Here is a 16,867-nt window from a genome sequence, read left to right as displayed (position 1 = left end):
TGTGCTCTCCGGCTGCCTAAGTAGCGTCTGAGAGAGCTATTTATCGCTTATAGCGAGACGGTAGCTTCTCTCGCACGAAGGACTTCTTATCTCGCATAGCTGGGCCAGCCTGTTTATCAATTTTTTTCGATCGCTGGCACACGAGCGATCGCTTCACTAGTTCAAATCCATTGTTCTCCTTTTTATTTTTTTTGTTTATTCTATGTTTTCTCTTCCTTTTTGTTTTCCTTTGTTTTTTTCAACGGTTTTATTTGTTTTATTCCCTGCTTTATGTGATTTTTCTGTTTCCTTTGCATTTTCATTGGTTTTCTTCATTTCTTTCTTGGTTTTCACCAATTTGTTTTCTTCATTTTTTTCTGTTTCTCTCTTGGTTTTCATTGTTTTTCCTTTCTTTCTTCGTTTCTTTCTTGGTTTTCATCAGTTTTTTTCGTTTCTTTCTCGGTTTTCACCCACTTGTTTTCTTCATTTTTTTCTTTCTTTCTTGATCTTCATTGTTTTTCTTTTCCTTCTTCGTCTCTTTCTTGGTTTTCATCAGCTTTTTTCGTTTCTTTCTCGGGTTTCTTGGTTTCATTGGTGTCTTTGGTTTTTCATTTCTTTCGTTTTGTTTTCTTTGTGTTTATTTTTGGTTTTTATTGGGTTTTTTTTTCTCTTTGTGTTTTTGTTGATTTTTACCGGTTTCTTTTTTCTTCAATATGTGTTAACTTTTTTGGTACATGTTCAAATTCTTGTATACATCAGAAATAATTTTATGTAGATGCTTAGCATTAAGAAATACATGATTAAAATTATTTGAAAATTTATATTTTTTCATCTATTTTTTCCTACACATTATACATTTTGGGTATATATTTAATACATTCTTGTAATACATGTTTACAATCTTTCAAATAGAAGTTTAACATTTTTTCGAATGCTTGACTAACATTTTTCAGGCACAAGATTAACATTTTTTAATACATGGTTAATATTTTTTCTATACACATATAACATTTTTCAAATGCTTGATTAATTTTTATGAAATAGAAGATTAATAATTTTTGAATACATGGTCAATATTTTCTCAAATGCTTGATTACCATTTTTTAAATACCTGATCATCTTTTTTCACACACATTGTATATATTTTGAATACATGAGATACATTTTTTATACGCTTGGTTAACATATTTAACATTTTTTTCAAACGCTTGGTTAACATATTTAACTTTTTTTTCAAATGCTTGGTTAACATTTAAAAAAAACGAACCCTTGGTTAACATTTTTTTCAAATATGTTATGTAAAGTGTTTATTGTGGTCTATTTATTATCATATTTGGAAGTATAAACAAAAGTAAAAAAAGCTAAAAGAAAAATGAGGTATTAGCTCCCGGGCGCCTGGGCTGGCCCATCTTGCGCTTACCTTCTTCACGCGAGAGTTCCCTATGTCTCGCTCGCCCGAGAGCGTACGTTCGCATTGAGAGCTCCGGTCTACACGGCCGGTAGTCGGGACCGTCCCCCTATCATACCTAAACCTGATCATTCACCGGGCCGAGCCTTGTTTGGGCTGGGCTTGTGAAAGCCTGAAGAAAAAATCCCAAGGCTAGGCTCGGCCCGGCCGGAAACACATGAACGGTTACATTTTTCAATTAAAATAAGAAGGAAGTGAGTTGTAGGTCCCCGAACTATTTCAGGGGTGTCACCAAGGTCCTCGAACTATGATAACCATCATTCAGGTCCTCAAAGTGCAATAAGTGTGTCATCCAGGTCCAAAATCAGTTCCAACACTGAAGTAGTCTGAGGACCTATGTGACACCCTTTAAATAGTTCAAGGACCTATAGTGCACTTCACTCTTAAAATAAGAATATTTGAGGTAATAAAATATACCTATATTCAAATCTTTTTTGACAAAAACTTACAAAGCTTTATTCAACCATCACACAATGTACAGGGACGAACTAAAGATCATCAGATGGGGCTAGAACAAAATCAGGGCCACATGCAGCGATTACACACAAGGACCAAACGAGGGAATAGCAACAAGAGCAGCAACGCCTCCTCGCCGAGAATCGTGCTCCGCGCACGCGGCGCATCAGGATAGGGCCTCTACGCACCCCAAAACGGCTCACCCAGCCAATCGGCAACAAGCGCGAGCCCACCAGTCATTGGGTTTTGAAACTACAGAGAGGTAAAAACAGATCCAACGTCCCAAAAGAGCTTCGAGACTGGTTTGACCACCATCCGATGGCTAAAATGGAACGAAATCGGGAAGGCCTCCTCGAGCCAAGTTGGCTAGCAACCATATACCATTTTATCCTTTTTCTCAAGGTTACAAAAAACTTCCTTATCTAGTTCTAGAATTTTGAAAAAAATGCTTATTTTTTTACACACAGTTTAAGTTACTTGTTGCTTGTTAAAAGTTTCAAATGTCCTCTTTTTTATAATTGAAATTGAGTCCTATAAAAAGGTCTAACTTTCAAACTATGTTTTGTTTCATTAATTTTGCTTTAATTTTTCTCTATCTAGAAGTGGAATAGAATAACCGTTAGGGCATCTCCAACGTTGACGCACAAACCTCCCGCAACGGTCCGAAAAGCATTGTCCGGACCGTGGAAGCCATTCGACGCGAGCCTGTATCGGTCCGTGGCGCGGTCCAGATGCGATTTCTCCTGCAAACCGGAGACAAAAGTGGGGGAGGTTTACGGGCGGACCAATCCCAAGCCTGTTTCTGACCGCCCTGGACAACCAAAAACCCCTTCCCCTCCCACGCATTTTCAGTCAGCGCCGCTCTAGAGCGTCAGCGCCCACATTCATGCCCGGCCAGAGCGGACGCAACCGCTCACTGGCGCCAGAATTGAAGCGACGTGCTGGCTGAGAGAGCACCGACCGCGTCGTTTCCTGGTGCAGGCGACTGCCGCACGTTCAAACGACACGACGGCCGCCCTCATTGACGGCACGCGGTAGCCGAGGCGTCTCCTCCGGTGCCACCCATCCGTCCCACTGGCGCTCACCGGTGCTATATAAATCGCTGCCCTGGCCATATAGCCACAGTCATCCCTCTCCACACCACTCCCCGCGATAGATCCCTCCACGGCCAAAGCTCTCTGGGGCGGGCTTACGTCGGAGAAGAAGAAGGCCATGGCTGCCATTGCCGCCGATTAGCAGGCCGACAGGCAGCCGGAGGACGTGCAAATGGAGGACACCTCCTCCGACGTGCCAGCGCCACCCTCCTCTTCCTCCGCTGCACCCTCGCTGGTGTATTGCACCATGACCATTGGCGTGGCCCATGCCCATTATACGGACATGGTGCTGCAGGAGCGGGAGGAGCAGTTCCGGGAGGCGTAGGCCGATGCCAACTACAACCACAACCTTTTCCAGGAGCATCTGCATGCGGAGGAAGTGGTAGCCCTCGGCAGGTCGGTCGCGCTAGATGCGGACCTGGCGGAGCAGGAGGCACTCCTCGAGTACTACCGTTCCGCCCGCGAGGTCCGCCTCGCTCGCTGACGGTACCGGCAGTCGGTGGTGGAGGTGGCCGCCACTGGCAACAAGTGCGACGACGAGGCGAGTGAGGCGTTGTTCGGCGACACCGCTGACGAGGAGGCCGTGCCCTGGTGGCATGACCAAGAAGAAGTCGGCACGTCCGCGGGCGCCGCCGATAGCGGGGAAGACTAGTGCACGGTAGGTCGCCGCCGCTCGTGTCCCAGGATGGCCACTGTTCCCCCCCCCCCTCCCGTCGACGCCAAGCTTGGTGGGCTCACCATCTTCGGCCGATTAGTTGCTTGGCGGTGATGTGGAGGAGGACAACTTCACTTCCTGGGCCTCTTGAGAAGGAGTTCACGGAGGTAGAACTAGATAGCGCCGAGGCGGAGCTGGAGACGGTGAAAGCTTCAGTTCTATTGGTTCATGGCCGGACACGGGGAACGGGCGCCGTTGACTATTTAGATTAATTATACCAGCCGGACGTGCTCTGTTTAGTTAATGTAAATGTAATGAAAACCGTCATGTTTATATGAAATCTGATCATGTTTATATGAAATCCGGCCGTGTTTGATCGAATTTCATCCGGTTAGTTTGAGTTGTTGTGAAAATATATACGGCTACGGTTGGATGACTGCCTCCCGCACTCGTATTCGCGGACTGGTCCCCCCATCCGCGAAAGGATGTGGGAGGTTTTTTATGGGTTACTGTTAGATATGCCCTTAGAATCCACCACCATTTTTTTTGAATGTTGGCAGGAGGATTGCCAATTCATTGATCAGAAGAATCAACTCTTAAAGTAAGACGAAAAGAACCCTGTGTCGCTCCCCGCGAGCAACCATGGCGCCAACCCTAGCCGCCGGGCGCCTCCACACCTCTAGCCTTCCTCTCCTCGCCGCCGTCGAGCAAAGCCCGCGCGGCGGCGGTGGCGGCGGGTTTTCTCTTCCCCTACATGCGAGGTGGGCTGCGCGGGGTTGCTGCGCTAAGCGAAGGTGAGGGGCGCTGCAGCGTGTGTCTGGGCGCGGGCTAGCGCTGCCCGACGCACCATGGCGGCGAGTGGCAGCCTACGCACGCCACTGGCGCAAGGAGTTCGCGGGCCCCATAGGTGTGGGGTTGCTGCGGTCGGCCGGGGCAGATCTGGCCTCTGCCGGCTTGTGGCTTGAGGGTGAGGGGCGGGTGGTGCCGGCGCGCGCCGTTTGCACGAGGAGGCCTCTGGCGCCATAGGAGCGGGGTCGGCCGGCCAGATCTAGTCGTTAGCCCGCTCATGGCGGGATGGTTTGGCGCCGCGAGCCAGCTCGTTAGATGGCTGCGTTTCACGACGGGGTCGGCTGCATTTTGGCGTGTGGAGGCAGTAGCAGTGGAGTCGGGGTTGCTGGTGGTCATTCTCGTTCAAGCGCGTACACGCCCGGCTTCCTCGAGTGGTGGCGCCGTCTAGTTTGCCTGGTGCCTCACGAGGCTTGCGCAGACCAGATCCAAGACGAACGTTCTTGCTTTCGCGCGTGGCGGTGCGGACGACACTATTTGGTTTGGAACCCGCCCAGTTATGCGTGCGGTGGTGCGGACCAGCTATGTCCGGCTCTCCCTCGGCCTTTCTTGTGCGCTGCGGTGCGGAGGATCGCCAATTCTGCGCACGGAGGTAGAGAATGGCCAGATCCGGCTTGGCTCGCCCAGGGCCTGCGAGCGGCTGTGCGGACTAGCCAGGTTGGCGTGTGCTCGCCGAGTTCCTGCGTGTGGACTTCGACGAATTCACTGTTGGTAGTGTCTGCTTGGGGTTGCGATGCTACGTGGCGCTGGTGGCCTCGGATCTTGGGATTGTTGGTGGAAGGCTCGGCTCCGGATAAAAATATGCATTGACCATGTCGTTGCCGGCGGTAACGGCATCCACGGATGTCGTCATCCTCCTTGGAGGTATCGTTGTGGAGTTGCCTGCCCTTCCTATCCAATGGCGTGAGATCTCCGGGTGAAAACCTAAGATATGGTTGTGCCAGATCGGGTGATGACGGTGTCCTCAACATCGTTTTCCTCCTTGCGGGCGTCACCTTGAAGATCCTGACGATGGATCCAATAGTGTTCACGTTTGATGGTAGAGTTTGGGTTTGTCTGCCGACGGGTCCTTTTTCTTTCTTTTCTTTTTGAGCTGCTTTTTCGCGGTGCTTTTCTTCTCTGAGGATTCTTGAATTCACCACTGTTTTGGTTGTTGTAAGTGGTTCATCGATCTGGCGTGTATGCATGTACTATATACTATTACTTTCATCTTGGTTTATTAGTCCCTTTTGTATTTTGTGTCAAATTTTGACCGTAAATTTTAACTAACAAATTGTCAATGCATTTCATTAAAAATTACACCATTACAACTATGTTTAAATATATATTTAGTGATATTATTTTCATGATATGCATTAACATTTTATTGGTTAAATAGATGATCAAAAGGGACCAATAAACCAGGACGGAGGTAGTAGGCTATAGCTACAGACAATGCACACGTACCGATAATAGCTAGCTAGTGAATGCACCGGACCTCTCTCCCAAACCGCGGTCACCAAAAACCCGTGCTCGTCAACTTGCTCACGATGACTCCTTTCTCGCTCAGTCCACGTGGTGCTCGTCAACTTGCCGAAAACAGCCGGAGTGAAGGGTGAACCCGTGATCAAGCTCTCTTTTTTGTTCTTTGTCGAGAGCGAGATCAAGTTGTTTGGTGCTGTTGCCGTGGCCTTCCTCTTGCACTTTTTCTCTGAACCTCCCTCACGCTCTTTCTCACTGACACAACAAAGACGAAGTAGAGGAACAAAGGAAACAGTGGACACGAGAGATTTTTTGGCCGGCGCACGAACGCCGCCACGGACGCATGAACGCTTAAATCTTTTTCCTCGTTACACTGGCTACATCGCTATAACACCGGCAACTCTGCGTGATTACACATTCTGATCAAGGCTGGCTTTATAGCCGTCCGGTGACGCAGCACCCACGCACCCACGCACCCATGCACTTCCATATCCTGATGTATGCACGCACGCACTAACCAACTAACCTGCTAACTAACTTAGCCATGCATTGCCATGCACTAACAGCCCACAACTCTAGCTAACAGCCGCTGCCTTACGAACTGGACCCGGAGTGCGCGCACGCACCGGACACCTCTGCCACATGCATGGCTTATTGCCATCACTCACCCCTTAAGCCATGACATCGTCGTCGTTGGAGTTGTTGCAGCTCCCATCGTCAATGTCGCCACGACCGTGACCCAGCCCGTGGACCCGACCTCGCAACGACGCCGGTCGCAACGTGCTCCGTCACGACTCCGGCGACACACACCGAGCTCCTTCTCCGCCGGCGACATACGCCTGCCGTCCCTCGGCGCCCCGCACGTCCCGCGCGCACCCGAAGCGCCGGACCGCAACAGTGCGTCCCGCAAGTCCGCGCGCACCCGACGCACCCGACGAGCCCGACCGCACCAGTGCGTCCCGCACGTCCCGCGCGCACCCGACGCGCCCGACGAGTCCAACCGCACCAGACGCTCACCGCGCGCCGCCTCCGCGTCCGCCATGGCAGCCGCCAGCGACAAACGCCGGAAGGATGTAGCCGAACTCGAGCACGGACTCGAACACAATGGCGACATACGCCTCCTCCCAACGTCAACCGCACGCTCGTACGCGCGCCCGCGGTCCCGACGCGTCCGACGCGTCCAGTGCGCACCCATAACACGCACCGGTCGCGCCCGGCTCGCCGCCACGGCTTATTGCCCTGCACCGCTGCGGCCTCAACCGCAGCGCAGCACCTCCATGCCGCCATGCCGCGCCACCGCAGCCTCTGCGCCACCACGCAGGTCCGCCGCGGCTCCGTGCCACGCGCCTCCACGGTTGTCGCACCGAGCCGCCGCGACCTCTGCGCCACTACGCAGGTCCTCTGTGACCTCCTCGTCTCCGCGACCACCGTGCTCTTCGCGCACGACATCACACCGCACAGCCGCGGACTCGCCGCGCGTCGCCGTCGCCACGGCCGCCCCTCGAACCTTGTGGCTCTGATACCAATTGCTGTTGCCGTGGCCTTCCTCTTGCACTCTTTCTCTGAACCTCCCTCACGCTCTCTCTCTCACTGACACAACAAAGACAAAGGAGGAGGAAGAAAGGAAACAGTGGACACGAAAGATTTTTCGACCGGTGCACGAACGCCGCCACGGGCGCATGAACGCCCAAATCTTTTTCCTTGTTACATTGGCTACATCGCTACAACACGGCAACTCTGCGTGATTACACATTCTGATCAAGGCTGGCTTTATAGCCGTCCGGTGACGCAGCACCCACGCACCCATGCACTTCCATATCCTGATGCATGCACGCACGCACTAACCAACTAACCTGCTAACTAACTTAGCCATGCATTGCCATGCACTAACAGCCCACAACTCTAGCTAACAGCCGCTGCCTTACGAACTGGACCCGGAGTGCGCGCACGCACCGGACACCTCTGCCACATGCATGGCTTATTGCCATCAGATGACTCTAGCCTATCTTCACTGAATTTGATTACAAGTTGCTTGCACCCCTGTCTAAGTATGATATATGGTCGTTGGAAATTCAACGATGTCTGCATCGAGTTGCCCTTTGCATGCGCCGTGCGTGTGGAGCCACGTAGTCGTTGGGCAGGATAGGGTAGGGTCGAACATGCAGGTCGAACGCTATTTATAGTGCACCTATTGGGTAGCCTACCCATCCATCACTGCAAGCTAAGCTCAGTTTGTAGTAAGAAAGGAAAGCAAGCCATGGCTTCTTCAGCCCTCCTACTACTTATTCTCATGGTTGTGGCCGCCACGGTGCATGGCCACACCCATACCCCTGGAGGCACTCCGGCGGCACGATTCTGGGAGGCGGCCCTCCCGGACTCGCCGATGCCGGAGTCCATCGTCCACCTCGTGCAGAAAGGCACCGATCACTCGCCGCTCCAGCAACACCATTCTGCCGCCATGATCCTGCCCAACGCGTGCCTCGGCTACTCCTACAGGATCATATGCAATAGTCCTGCCCAACAGGCGTTGTCTGTGGAAGGCCTCTTCTTCCGCGAGTCCGACATGCGTGTGGGGCGCACCATGACGGTTGCCCGGCCGGCGTTCGACCCGGCGCCGTTCCTCCCGCGCAAAGCTTCCGAGAGGATTCCCTTCGGCAACCTCACGGATGCCCTCGATAGGTTCGGCACTGCGCCGGGCTCCCAAGAGGCGGCCCGGGTAGGCGAGACACTGAGCGCCTGCAGTGAGGCGCCTCTCGCCGGCGAAAAGAAGGCGTGCGCCACATCGTTGGAGGGGGTTGTTGGAAATATGCCCTAGAGGCAATAATAAAATGGTTATTATTGTATTTCCTTGTTCATGATAATTGTCTATTGTTCATGCTATAATTGTATTAACTGGAAAATCGTAATACATGTGTGAATACATAGACCACAATATGTCCCTAGTAAGCCTCTAGTTGACTAGCTCGTTGATCAATAGATGGTTATGGTTTCCTGACCATGGACATTGGATGTCATTGATAACGGGATCATATCATTAAAAGAATGATGTGATGGACAAGACCCAATCCTAAGCATAGCACAAGATCGTGTAGTTCATTTGCTAAGAGCTTTTCTAATGTCAAGTATCGTTTCCTTAGACCATGAGATTGTGCAACTCCCGGATACTATAGGAATTCTTTGGGTGTACCAAACGTCACAACGTAACTGAGTGGCTATAAAGGTGCACTACAGGTATCTCCGAAAGTGTCTGTTGGGTTGGCACGAATCGAGACTGGGATTTGTCACTCCGTATGACGGAGAGGTATCTCTGGGCCCACTCGATAATGCATCATCATAATGAGCTCAATGTGACTAATGAGTTAGCTACGGGATCAAGCGTTACGGAACGAGTAAAGAGACTTGCTGGTAACGAGATTGAACGAGGTATTGGGATACCGACGATCGAATCTCGGGCAAGTAACATACCGATAGACAAAGGGAATTGTATACGGGATTGATTGAATCCCCGACATCGTGGTTCATCCGATGAGATCCTCGTGGAACATGTGGGAGCCAATATGGGTATCCAGATCCCGCTATTGGTTATTGGCCGGAGAGGTGTCTCGGTCATGTCTGTATGGTTCCCGAACCCGTAAGGTCTACACACTTAAGGTTCGGTGACGCTAGAGTTGTTATGGTAAATAGTATGTGGTTACCGAAGGTTGTTCGGAGTCCCGGATGAGATCCCGGACATAACGAGGAGCTCCGGAATGGTCCGGAGGTGAAGATCGGTATATTGGACGAAGGGTATTGGAGTCCGGAATTGTTCCAGGGTACCAGGCTATGGCCAGCATGTCCGAAAGGGGTTTCGGAGGCCTCAGCAAGCGTTTGGGGGCCTTATGGGTCAAGGGGAAGGGGCAAACCAGCCCACTAAGGGGCTGTGCGCCCCTCCCAACCCCTCTCACGTAACCAGGAGAGGTGGGGGTGCCACCCCTAGGGCAGCCGCCCCTCCCGGTTTGGGGGACAAGTTTCCTAGGGGATGGGGGCGCCCAAACCCATCTAGGGTTTCCCCTGGCCGCCGCCTCCTCCTCTAGATCCATCTAGAGGGGCCGGCCCCCTCTCCCCTTCCCCCTATATATAGTGAGGGGGTGGGAGGGCAGCCGCACCCCTGGCAAGGCGCAGCCCATCCTCCTCATACATCTCCTCCTCCTCTGTAGTGCTTAGCGAAGCTCTGCCGGAGAACCACGAGCTCCATTGCCACCACGCCGTCGTGCTGCTGGAGGTCTCCCTCAACTTCTCCTCTCCCCTTGCTGGATCAAGAAGGAGGAGACGTCCTCGGGCTGTACGTCTGTTGAACGCGGAGGCGCCGTCCGTTCGGCGCTAGATCGGATCTTCCGCGATTTGAATCGCCGCGAGTACGACTCCATCAACCGTGTTCTTGTAACGCTTCCGCTTAGCGATCTTCAAGGGTATGAAGATGCACTCCCTCTCTCTCGTTGCTAGCATCTCCTAGATTGATCTTGGTGACACATAGGAAATTTTTTGAATTATCGCTACGTTCCCCAACAGTGGTCGTGCTGAGCGCCACGCGTATGCTGGCGACGAGCCGGCCCTTGGCCGCAGCGGCGTCCGCACTTCCCAACTCTGGCCTGCCGCGCCGCGTCTACACTGTGCAGGCTATCAAGTCACTAGGCGGAGGAGGCGGCGGCTACGTGGCATGCCATAGGAGGGCTTACCCGTACGCTGTGTACGAGTGCCACATGATGGAGGATTCATCCGAGGAGGCATACGTCGTCTCCATCCGCGGCAGCAGCGGCCTCCCGACCGTGGACATGGCGGCGGTGTGCCAGTTCGACACCTCTAATTGGATTCCAGCTCACCCAGCCTTCAAGATCCTGGGCACCCACCCCGGCGGCTCACCCGTGTGCCACTTTCTTCCCTACGCCGACCTCATGTTCGGCGTGAAGTTGGCTAACAATGCATAGAATCTTAACAATAAACTACAAGCAGAGATGACCTAAATGTCATCAGCAAGAATAAAAAGTACCCGTAGTCCATTTGATCATTATCTATCTGTAAGTTGGCTATACCCCACATCTTTATCTTTATCTTTATCTTTACCTAATAACAATAAATGGGGAAGCTTTCATAGTTTTCCATACGTCACTGCTTTATATCTGTTAATTTTGTGTTAATCACCGAATCTACAAAGGTGGTTCCCAACTCCCATTGTTCGTGAATCTAGGACATGACATCTTGCACGCCTGGTAGGGGGGCGCCAGCGGTTCGATCTGCTTCAAGCTTGTATTTTCCTTCGTCTTCATCGACTCCGTCATCGCCAAGTCCGAGCATGGCTCCCAAGAAGAAGCTCGTGGTAATAATGGAACTTGTGATTTGATTGTTGGAAAGATCCAGATGTGATAGATTTATAAGAGATCGAAATTGTGGTGGTAACATGCCGTTAAGCCGATTGGATCCAAGTTCTAGCGTTGTTAGAGAGGCTAATTTCAAAATGGTTGAAGGGAAGGAACCATTTATTTAATTGTTGGAAAGATCTAAGTATCATAAACTCATCAAATTTCCTATGCTTCCAATGGATTTGGAAAAAAAAAGTGTGATAGACCAAGAGAGGTTAGTTTAGTACAATTACCTATGGACGGTGGAATAGGTCCATCAAGAAAATTGAACTGTAGATAGATTTAAGGATGCGAGCTTGGCAAGAGATCCAACGCTTGATGGGATTAGGCCCGAGAGAGAGTTGTGACCGAGGTCCAGATAGACAAGACGAGGCAAGTCCGCAGAGTGGAGAGGCTCATCAAATTCCTTAGTCTTCCTACTATACTAGGTATGGTAGAAACAAATTGGTTTTTAGGGGAAAACAAATTATAGTAAGAGAGATCATTGTAGGTTAGTTTAGTACAGTTACCTAAGGATGTTGGGATAGATCCGTTCAGGTCGTTGTATAATCAAGGTTTAGATACACAAGATAAGGCAAATTTGTAAAGTGGAGAGGCTCACTAAATTACCTAGTCTTTCTATTGTACTAGGTATGGTAGAAACAAATTGCGCTATAACTGCAGGTGTGTATAGTTCGCAACCTCCAGACAATCGGAGGTGATCTTCATGCGAGTAAATCAGCCGCTAGCGCCAAGGCTTCTTTGAGCCAGAAATACCATGTGGACGACATGGACCAAATTAAAAAACAGTATAACGCAGCTAGCTACGAGCCTCCAGAGCGATTTGACGGTCTCAGCTATCAGATCTTCGAACGTACGACGCAGATCAAAGTTGGGTCGTCCCAGGTCTCACCCCCGCGCGTCGCGCACAGTCTCACGGGCCGCTGCTCCGCCGAACGAGCTCGCGTTTCTCTCCATTATTGGGCCATGGAAGGCCCATGTCTTCCCATCGGACGCTATCTTCCGGGACGAACTGCCCTAAAATAGACCAATCCTCCCGTACGAAAGGTTTCGCTGTTCCTCCACGATGCACCGTCGCCGTCGGCGAGCTTCTGTTGTACGTCTGCCTCGACGACGGTGCCGGCCACCCGCCATGTACTGTTCCTCCGCAGCCCCTTCTTAACTGGCGCTGCCACTGTGCCTTAACCAGCGGCAGGAGAACCGGCTCACCCTGATGTTCCCCACAAAAACCTAACAGTTCGCCAGGGCGGCTATTGCATGTGCTAGCGATGGCGAGTGAGTGGTAGAAAGTAGAAACACATGGCCATCTGCGATGATGCATCGCTGCGTATGGTTATGAGGAAGAGGAAAACTGAAATCGGATTTGTTTTTCCCTCTTCAAGCTTCGTTTCACCCAGCGCCCTGTGTTAAATCTTTTGTTTCAGTCTCATACATGCACTATCTTTCTGTTGATTCATTACTGATTGGTAATAATTGTTTGAGAAATTAATTTTTAGAGTTTACTGGTGATGGCGTGCAATTCATCCAGTTTCTGGTAATTCTGTTTGATGCTGAGGTTTCATTGGGGGCCAAGAGTTTCTAAGATGAGATTATTTTTGGTACGTGCAATTCATTCAGTTTCTGGTAATTCTGTTTGATGCCGAGGTCCAAATGTCCCATCGGTTTGAGACATCGTGTGCTCCTCTCAGATTGCAATTTCCAAACCTACCTAATTTTAACTAAAAGTAAATATTAGGAAAAAAGTTACAGGAATGAACAATTCAAGATGTTTTGATTGCTTGATATTTCGTCCAGCGAGTTGCAGGTTTGTCCTGTGACACCACGACACCAGTGAAATTTCTTTAAACGATGCTCTTTCAGACCATGTGGTATCTAAGGTACTATCTATTTTGACCCTGTCTGGTGTCAGATCAATGAATTTCTTTACTAGACTTGTTCTCTTAACTGACCGACGTGTCGCCGGAAATAATCCGCCATCATGTGACTAGGAAACTAAAAGATATGGTTTCTTAAAAAAACAGGAAATAAAGTAGAAATAGCATTCGAGGATGAGCGATGAGTTGAATATATGCTTCATGGCATCTGTAGATATAGTACAATTTAAGTTCTTGCAGCATAATATGCAGCCCTCTGCCTTCTGTGTGATTCTTTTCCTTATGCTACAGAATTTGTGGACATATAATTGTTTCAGCTTCTTGATGGAAGGAATTAATATAGGGTACACTATCAAACAACGGATGATCTGATGCTGCTGTTGAGATGACTAAGGTGTTTATTTGGTATCATGTTTTCTATTCGGATTCTGTGATGGTGAATGGAGACCTTGACATGTACCCTGTATTTCATACATTTGCATGGCCACTAATATTGATTATAATTTAAGTGTTCTGCCCACTGCAGCAATTTTCGTAACAACTTCGGAATATTCAAAATAATTGCATTAGCTTTGGCAGGGTATAGCAATTGATAGGCCAACTTAATATATTTATATATTATCTTTGTTCTTTCCTCGGGATAGGGAATCTACTTACGTTCTCTAACTTCCTAAAAAACACGTTAGAATTTGAGACGCTCTTTCTTTTCATTTTTAGGTTTTTGTGTGGTATCCGTTTGATCTAATAGCCAAAATTCCTTATTACGTGAAAAAATATTATTTTTTTAATCGAGGGAAAGCCCTCGCCCTCTGCATGGAGTGATGTACAACCCTTCATTATGCAGTTCAGTTGATCATACGAGGATATTTATACATATTAGTGTTCAAATGCTAAATCCAGTATTCTGTTCCATTTGCATACTTCACACCACAGCTCATAAGTATTCTGTCGATCTTTTGAACATTCTCAGTAACTGTCTTCTTTCTTATAGATTTGCGACTGATTTATTAGTGATCTAAACGCTCTTATATTTCTTTGGGGGAATTACATTATAATTCAAATCTCCATTGATAATTATACCTTCCATTTTCTTCATCAATATTTATATTGTCTCGATACTCTTTCATCAAGATGGCGGGCGCGGCAAAGCGCGCCTTGCCGTCCTAGTCTCCAAGGTAGCACCCAACCTCATCGTGGCTGAGCTGACAGCACTCACATGCCAGTGTGCGCATTGCCTTTGTTTAGGGTGCGGGGAATAGGTTGGCTTTGCAGATATATTGAGGCTTTACTTGCAATAATGCACGACCCAAAGGGGCAACGCGAGCATAGTATAAACAAAAGTTAAAAAAGAAAATGATATGTTATTTTTCATTGATTTATTTGGTTTTCATTTCTTTTGGTTGAAAATATAAACAAAAGTTAGCATTTCTTTCGGTGTTTGCATTGACATATCTTTAGCATATTTGAAAGTATAAACAAAAGTTAAAAAAGCTAAAAGACTAAAAAATCATGAAAATAAAATGAGGCTGTAGCTCCCGGGTGCCTGGGCTAGCCCATCTTGCGCTTGCCTTCTTCACGCAAGAGTTCCCTACATCTCGCGCGCCCGAGAGCTCTCAAAGCGCGGCGATAATTTATCGCATTAAGCGAGAGAACTGACATCTCTCGTTGAAGCTCCCCCCCTCCGCCCCCACTCGCGTTGTATTGGGCCGGCCCATTGACGCACGCATAGTCGTAGAAAAGAGACTAGGAAATGCGAGAAGGAGAAGTCAAACCCTTGTCTCCAGCGAGATCGTGGGCTGCGCTAGCCACCCCGCCCTACTTGACGCTACAGAAGCGGTTTTCTTCAGGATTTTTTCTTTTTTTGTTCATTTTGTTTCTTTTCTTTTATCTTCTCCTCTTTCATTATTTTTAATTCATTTTTGCATTTATTTTCTTTGTTTTTATTTTCTTATTCTTTTGTTTCTTCTTTTTTATTTTTTATTTTTATTTTTTTCCTTTTTCTTCTCCGGGTTTTTATTGTATTTTCATTTTTACATACATCGTCAAAAAAATTCATCATTTTTTAGTACATTTTCAACATTTTTTCTATACACATTTAACATTTTCAAAATTCTTGTTTAATATTTTTCAAAAAAAATCAACATTTTTTTTCAAATTCTTGACTAACATTTTATATACATGATAAAAAAATCATCATTTTTTAATACATGATCAAATTTTTTTATACACGTTCAACATTTTCCAAATGCTTGGTTACATTATTGAAATACTTGTTCAACATTTTGCTTAATTAATATTTTTTCCAAATACTTATTCAACATTTTCTGAATGCTTGATTAACATTTTTCAAATACATGTTCAACATTTTTCGAATGCTTGAGTAACAAAAATCAAATACGTGTTCAACATTTTTCAAATAATTGTTCAACATTTTTCGAATGCTTGATTAACAGTTTTCAAATATTGTTCAACATTTTTCAAATATATGTTCAGCATTTTTCCAATGCTTGTTCAACATTTTTCAAATACTTGTTCAACATTTTTTAAATGGTTGATTAACATTTTTAAAATACTTAACAACTTTTTCAAATGGTTTTTGTAGAGTGTTTTTTCTAATATATATTTATAATATTTTAAAGCAAAAAAAGTACAAAAATGAACCAAAAAACGAAAACAAAAAACGCAAAAAAAAAAGAAACAGAAACCCAGGTTGGGGCCTCGCGCGCTCATGGGCCGGCCTATCTTGCTCGCCCCCTTCGGTGAGTTGGGTGTTACCCTGTCCTACCCCGACAGGCCAGTAGCCCAGTGACGTGTCTCTCGTACCTCGCGGCGCCGAGAGGCTAACACGCTCATACCACCAACGCCGCCTCTAGTCTTGGAGCGCTCTTGACCGGCCACTGACCTCCATTGCCCTGGCCTGGTCGCAAGTTAGTAAAAGACCTGAATCTCTTCGGGCGTGCACCGATTACCGTCATTTGTCTTAGGGCGGCCTCCGTTGCCCCGGCCTAGTCACAGGTCAGTAAAAGACCTAAATCTCCTCGTTGCTATTCTACTCTGGTTAGCAGTAGACGAAAACATCCCCGCAAAAAAAAAACAGTAGACGAAAACAGATGAATCTTCTGCCGCCTGAGATGGCTATTTCGGTAAACTGACATGTCATATTTTGGAGTCCTATTGTTCATTTCCTACTCCAATTCTGCTTCCCTGTATACTAGTACTCTCATTTCCTATTCCAGCACTGTCAATTGGCCAATAGTTTGATTGAAATTTGTTACTGGTTCATTTTGTAGTGAAAAATAACATTAGACATATCAGGGAGGAGCCTTCCCAGCTCCATTCTGTATTGAAACGAGACCACATAGTCCCCGGTGGCATTTAACCGCTTTGCTTTGCCCACAACACAATGTTGTCGACAAAAGCTGTGTGTAGGTTGTGCAGCTTGGAGGGCTTGTTTCTCTTCAGTTTGAAGCTACATCCAGACTGTACTTTGGGTGCAATTTGTTACTAGCTAGTCCCCAAGGATCCTCTGGGCTCTCTTCCGCAGCGTTCAACCCCACGATAAAGGTAGAGGTGTTCTCAGATTTGTGAGCACCATGGCCCCAAAGCGATCCTATTTTCCTTCACCTCGGCCTCTTTGA

Source organism: Triticum aestivum, chromosome 1D (genome assembly GCF_018294505.1).
Source record: "Triticum aestivum cultivar Chinese Spring chromosome 1D, IWGSC CS RefSeq v2.1, whole genome shotgun sequence".
Lineage (NCBI taxonomy): Eukaryota > Viridiplantae > Streptophyta > Magnoliopsida > Poales > Poaceae > Triticum > Triticum aestivum.
The sequence above is the reverse complement of the archived record's forward strand: the minus strand, read 5'-3'. Positions refer to the sequence as shown.